Below are 6,978 nucleotides of genomic sequence, written 5' to 3'. Positions count from 1 at the left end.
GTACCAGGAACCAGCCAGAGTGCTGGAAAGGCCAAGGGGGAGGGGTAACTAAAAGCAGGCTAGAAAGGCAAATCTATGTGAGATTGTAACATAATAAAGTAGCCCGGTGTTGTGAGAGGAGCTTTAATCCCAGTCCTGGGAGGCAGAGACAGGAGGATCTCTGTGAGTTCTAGGCCAAACGGTCTACAGAGCAAGTTCCAGGACAGCCAGGGTTATATAGAAAGACTCTGCCTCAAAACAAACAAACAAACAAACAAACAAATCCAGTCTTCATGCTTCTGATGAGTGCTTTTTTTTTTTTTTCTTTTTCAAGACTGGGTCTCTGTGTAGCCCTGGCTGTTCTAGAGCCAGCTCTGTAGACCAGGCTGACTTCAAACTCACAGAGATCCATCTGCCTCTGCCTCCCAAATACTGGGATTAAAGGTGTGCACCACCACTGCCTGACTATAAATTTAAAAAATTAAATAAAATATAATAACAGAGCCCCTCTGGTACAGTTTTGTTTTGTTTGAGACAGGGTTTCTCTGTGTAGCCTTGGCTGTCCTGGAGTTTGCTCTGTAGACCAGCTGACTTTGAATTCATAAAGTTCACTGCCCAAGTGCTGGGATTAAAGGTATGTGCCACCACTGCCCCAGCTCTAAATTAAAAAAACAAAAACAAAACAAACCAACAACAAAAGAGGGGCCTGGAGTGTGGCTCAGTAGTAGGGACCAGTGCTCAGCCTTCCTAGGGCTTGGGTGGATCTCCAGCAGAGTCTCCAAAGTGTACGGAGCTGAGTTGTATTCCCCAAAACTCCTCAGGCTGTGCGGAGCTGGGGACAGACAGGCCATGAAGGGGGAGGGTGCCTGCATGAAGCCCAGTGTTAGGTCCCTTACCACATAAACTGGTCATGGCTCTGTGATCCCTGACTCCCGCGAGCATCTAAGGTCACCCTTGGCTACACAAGGAGTTCCAGGCCAGCCTGGAACGAAAGAGACTGGAGGGAAGGAGAGAGGAAAAGTGAGAAGGAATAAGAGAGAGGAGCGGCTCAGACAGCAAAGGCATTTGCGGCCCCATAAGCCTGATGACCTGATTTCAATCCCAGGGGTGCACCTGGTGGAAGGAGAGGGCTGACCCTACAAACTGTCCTCTGACTTCCACCATCCGCACTCACACACTCAGTAAATCAATGGAATATGGAGGCTGGAGAGATGGCTCAGACATTAAGAATTCCTATTGCGTTTGGAGAGATGGCTCAGAGGTTAAGAGCATTGCCTGCTCTTCCAAAGGTCCTGAGTTCAGTTCCCAGCAACCACATGGTGGTTCACAACCATCTGTAATGAGGTCTAGTGCCCTCTTCCTACCTGCGGGCATACACACAGACAGAATATTGTATACATAATAAATAAATAAATAAATAATTAAAAAAAAAAGAATTCCTATTGCTCTAGCAGAGGACCACATCCAGAGATCCCACACCTCTGGCGTCTGGTTGGTACCTGTCAGTGTGTGTGTGTGTGTACACTTAAAAATAAAAATGCCTTCATTGCCAGCACGCAGGAGGCAGAAGTAGGTGGAGCTAAGTTTGAGGTTTGAGGCTAGCCTGATCTATCTATATAGTGACTTCCAGGTCACCCAAGGCCACATAATGAGAACCTATTAAAAAAAAAAAAAAAGAAAAGAGAAAGGAAAAGGTCTGGTGTGGTGGCACATGCCTTTAATTCCAGTACTCATGATGTAGAGGCAGGATGTAGTGAGTTCCAGGACAGTCAGGGCTACATAGTGAGACCTTGACTCAAAAATCAGAAAAGGGACTGGAGAGATGGCTGAGCAGTTGAGAGCACTGACTGCTCTTCTAGAGGACCCGGGGTTAAATTCTTAGCACCCACATGGCAGCTCACACCTGTCTGTAACTCCAGTTCCAGGGTTTCTGACACCCTCACACAGACATACACGGAGGCAAAACATCAATAAACATAAAAATAAATTAAAGAAGTAGGCTGGGCACTGGTGGCACATACCCAGGTGGATCTCTGTTAGTTGGAGGCCAGCCTGGTCTACAAAGCGAGTTTCAGGACAGCCAAGGCTAAACAGAGAAACCCTGTCGCGAAAGAAAGAAATAAAGAAGTAACTAAGATGACCCAGGTGTTCTGGGTGTGCAGGACACAGGCTTCAGGGGCCAACCCTGCCCACTTTGACCATGGGGGTTCCTGATGTCAGAGTGAGACTGCCATCCAACCCACTTCTCCGTGGGATGTTGTTCTGGCAATCTTAGCAGATACCAACATGCATCCAACCTCCCATTTTCCAGGTGGGAAGGTGGAGGCCTTAGAGTGGTCATGGAGTTTATGTGCCTCCTGTGGTACGGTGGCACAGCTGAAGGCCGGGTAAGGAGGTGAGCAGTGCACCCTGCAGTGGTCAGCATGGGCCAATTTGGGCATTTTCATGGGGATGCTGAAACTAAAGTGCCCTGAACAAAGGCTGAAGGGGACTCCAGTGTGTCTGTCCTGGCTGAGCGTCCAGGTGTGTGGTCCCAGGCGTCTCACTCAGGATGTGTCCTGAGTGACACCGGCCATGTCCCTCTTCAGTCTAAGAGTAAGGCCAGGTCCTTAACAGTCATGACTAGGGAAGGAAAAAAGCAAATGAGAAGGTTGCGGGCGGGATGGGGGCTTCGCCCAACGGTCAAAGAGCAAGCGCGCCCCTTGGTGGTCGTGCACGGAACTCGCCGCGCTAGTCTGGGTTTGTGGGCGTGTCCTGCAATGTCCGATGCCCCGAACGCGCGTGGGGTTAGGACTTGTAAATTGTGAGGTTACCGGAAGCTAATTCAACGGGTGCATGACACGCTGGGCCCTTATCCCAGTTTGATCTACGTTGGTGACAGCTTCTACTCGCCCAAAGCTGCAGGCAATGTGCAGAGGTTCTGGGGCCGGAGCTTACAGGCAGCTAAAAGGTGCTCAGTCCCTTCCACAATCCCAGAGTGGCCTGCAAAAAGAGTTTGCTGTGAGCCGGGCATGGTGGCGCACGTCTTTAATCCTAATCCCAGCACTCGAGAGGCAGAGGCAGGCAGATCTCTGTGAGACCAGTCTGGTCTACAGAGCAAGTTCCAGGATAGCCAGGGCTGTTACACAGAGAAACCCTGTTTTGACCCCCCCCTCCCCCCAAAAAAAGAGTTTACTGTACTGGTTGCTTATCTGTCACCACGGCACCCAGGTGGTTGAGTCATGACCATTAGTAGGTCACGGCCTGCAATCGTGAGTTTGAGGCTAGCCTAAGCTACATGAGACCCTGTCTCCAAAGTGAAGCAAACAAGGGTCTCAGAGAGACAACTCAGCGGAGTTAAAGCACTAGCCACTAACCTGGATTCATGGGCCCCACATGGTAGAGTGTGTGAATGCACTCCAGCAAGATGTCCTCTGACTTCCACATACATGCCATGGGATTCCTCCCCCACTCCCGATAAACACAGCTAAAAAGAAATTTTTTTTAAACATTTATTTACTTTATTATGTATACAATATTCTGTCTGTGTGTATACCTGCAGGCCAGAAGAGGGCACCAGACCCCATTACAGATGGTTGTGAGCCACCATGTGGTTGCTGGGAATTGAACTCAGGACCTTTGGAAGAGCAGTAAGTGCTCTTAACCGCTGAGCCATCTCTCCAGTCCTAAAAAGAAAAATTTAAAGCAGGCAAACAAGGAAAACGAACCCAAACAAACAAAACACACTCTCCAAAACAAAATAAACACACACACACACACACACACACACACACACACCAAATTTCTTTACTGTTACGAGTACTTATTTGTATGATCAGGGATAAATACTGATGCTGCCATCATTTCGTCAGCATTACAAAGTTCAAAGGCTGGCGCCTGAGTCAGCCTGCCCCCTAGAGGCGCAAAGGAGAAGGTCGGCAGCTCTGGAAAGCGTAAGGATCTAGATGGACTCACCTAAAAGTTCTGGTCCAGTTTGGAAGGAGGAAGTGGAGCCGGCAATGGTGGCACACACCTTTAATCCCAGCACACGGGAGGCAGAGGCAGGTGGATCTCTGTGAGTTCGAGGCCAGCTTTGTCTACAGAGTTCCAGGACAGGCTCCAAACCTACACAGAGAAACCTTGTCAGGAAAAAAACAAACAAAGAAACAAACAAAACAAAACAAAAAAAAAAAAAGAGGAGGAAATGATGGCCTTGAAGTCGTGGAAATCCTGCCTTAGCCTCTTGATTGCTGGGTTGATTCGTGGGTTGACTGATAGATACCCTCTCCACACTTTGTGGGGGGAGGGGTTGGGAGGCTGAAGGTGGGTGGGAAGGGGGGATTCCTTCTAGATGGAGGAAGGTGTAGTTGTTTTTTTTACTCTTTGGGGGGGGGTCTGCCATCCAGCTCCCAAATTAATACACAGAGACTTATTCTTACTTATGAATGCCTGGCTTTAGCTTGGCTTGTTTCTAACTTAATTTATCCTCTTTCTCTTTAACTACACTTTGTCTTGGGCTTTTTACTTTTCTTTATTCTATGTATCTTTATTTCCTTCTCATTCCGTGGCTGGCTGGGTGGCTGGTCAATGGTGTCCTCCTCTCCTCCTTTTCTTGTTCATGTTCCTCTCTTTGAGTCTAGATTTCTCCTCCTATTTATTCTCTCTGCCTGGCAGCCCTGCCTCTTTCTCCTGCCTAGCTGTTCAGCTCGTTAGTAGACCAATCAGGTGTTTTAAATAGGCAAAGTAACACAACTTTACAGAGTTAAACAAATGCAACACATCTTTGCATCATTAAACAAATGTTCCCTGGAGGCAATGAGACCCAGAGGTGAGAGCCAATCAAGAGGTGAAGAAGTGGAATAGAGCATGCCCGCTACATAGCCAGACAAATAGAGCTCAGAGTGTCCTACTCACAAGCCCTGTGTGGTTTCCTGGCACTTCTTCCTCCGTAGCCCCTTTTCTTATCTCTTGGGAGAGATGGAACTTGCTGAGGCTGAGTCCATTTTGGAAAAGATCTCTGAGCTCTGATAAGAAAATTGCTTACACTGTTGCCTCTAAGGTCATGGTCAAACCCCACAGCAAGCTCAGCCCTCTACCCCCCCCCCCCCACCCAGTTCTCCTGCCTGGGAGGGGGGAGATGGGACAAAGGGATCTCAGTTACCCACACACTGCCTTCCACAGTCTCTGGTATTGAGCACACGGTGTACTAGACCCTAGAGGATTAGCTCTGGGGTGCCCTGTCGGCTAACGTTCAGCCATGTTTTCCGCAAACCTATGAAGGTTGTAGCTTTAAAGAAACCCACCTTTTGCTGTTTTCGGTAGGATTTTGTTCTGACACCTCTGCTTACAGATCCGTGGTGTTTTGTTTAATAGCACCCCCTTTTTTGTTTGTTTGTTTTTGTTTTGTTTTGCTTTTTGAGGGAGGGTTTCTCTGTGTAACAGCCCTAGCTGTCATGGAATTAGCTCTGTACACCAGGCTACCATCGAACACGCAGAGATCTGCCTGCCTCTGCCTCAAGTGCTGGGATTAAAGGCACGCGCCACCACCTCCCGTCCTATCCCACCCTCTTATTACAACAGCTAAGCAGCCCCTCACCTCAATCCTCTCACCTCTCGTTTTTGCCCTTCTGAGACAGGGTCTGGTATGGTCCAGGCGGTCCTTAAATTCAGCAGGTATCCAAGGAGGGCTGCTGACTCCTGAGCCTCCTCGCACCTGCCAAGTGCTTGGATCACTAGCTTTGCCACAGCACGTGACTCTCGCCTTTCTTCTTAAAGTAAAGTCACACACTCCCAAGGTTTAAAGGGAAAATTACAATAACAAGAACACACTACGCGGGACTTGGCCCACCGAACTCCATCTCCCAAGTGTCCTTGCTGTTTGGAAGCCATGTGACCAACTCTGGCCAGTAGGCTGCGAGCAGATGCTCTCCTCCCCGCCCCACTTTTCCAGCTCTGTTCTGCTGCTTGCCTGGCGGTGGCACTCTTGTTCCTGGCGAGGGAGTAGACCCTCCCGGTCCTCATTGACATCCCACCTGCTTTTATTATTTACTATTACTACTGTTAGTTACCTACTTTGGAGTCTCAGGCTCACAGGTCAACACAGCTTGAAGGTGAAGTGTGCCCCACAAGCTCTCATTTTGGAGTCCTTCCCCATGTGGCGGGCTATCCTAGAAGGTGTGACCTTAGGGATGAGGCCCCTAGAGACAGACCTTGTTCCCTGATCTCAAGATGTGAGGAGCTGGATGCAAGCTCCTGCCTCCAGTGACTCGGGGATCCAGCCCTTACCCTACATGATGGCGGCACAGTCCTAAAGTAGGAGCCAAACTAACTTTTCCTCCCTTATTTCTGTCATAGCACCGTCATGACCACGCGAAGGTGCACAGTGGGTCCCGGCTCCCGATGCTCCTCTGCGTCTATGTAAACGGGGCAGGATCTTCCTAAGAGCAAACTGAGGGGAAAGCCTCAGCCTCTTCACGTGTTTGGGGTGCAGAGCCCTGTTCCAGTTCAGCAGAGTACCACGGACACCCACAATCCTAGTCAATGCTCTGCAGTCTTGGGGGTGAACAAGGCAGAAATGTCCCTACTAGCCAGGACTCTCCTTTAGCGGGGCAGGTATTCAGCAATATGGCTCTCTACATCTGTCTGTGTGCTGTGCTAGGAAAGGGGTTCCCCAGCAGGCAGGTCGAAAATGAGACTTTCTGGCAGGCTTTCTTCCTTTGGGAAGTTGCAGGAAGGGGGCTCATGTACAAAGCTCAAATAAGTCTGGACCCTTGAATCCCCTCCCAGTTGCCTCTTGTGGTCGTTTGAATGTAATTGGCCCCCATAATCTCTTAGGAAGTTGGCCCTATTAGGTGTGGCTTTGTTGGAGCAGGTATGGCCTTGCTGGAGGAAGGATGTCACTGTCGGGCCGGCCTTGATAGGCGGCATCCTAGCTCAGGATACTACCCAGGGTTTCAGTGGAATTCCTGTTTCCTGAAAGCCAAGATGTAGCCAGCACCATGCCTGCCTGCATGTCACCAT

This window comes from Microtus oregoni, unplaced genomic scaffold (genome assembly GCF_018167655.1).
Source record: "Microtus oregoni isolate MIOR12 unplaced genomic scaffold, Mior012 000016F_ref0000370, whole genome shotgun sequence".
Classification (NCBI taxonomy): Eukaryota; Metazoa; Chordata; class Mammalia; order Rodentia; family Cricetidae; genus Microtus; species Microtus oregoni.
The sequence above is the reverse complement of the archived record's forward strand: the minus strand, read 5'-3'. Positions refer to the sequence as shown.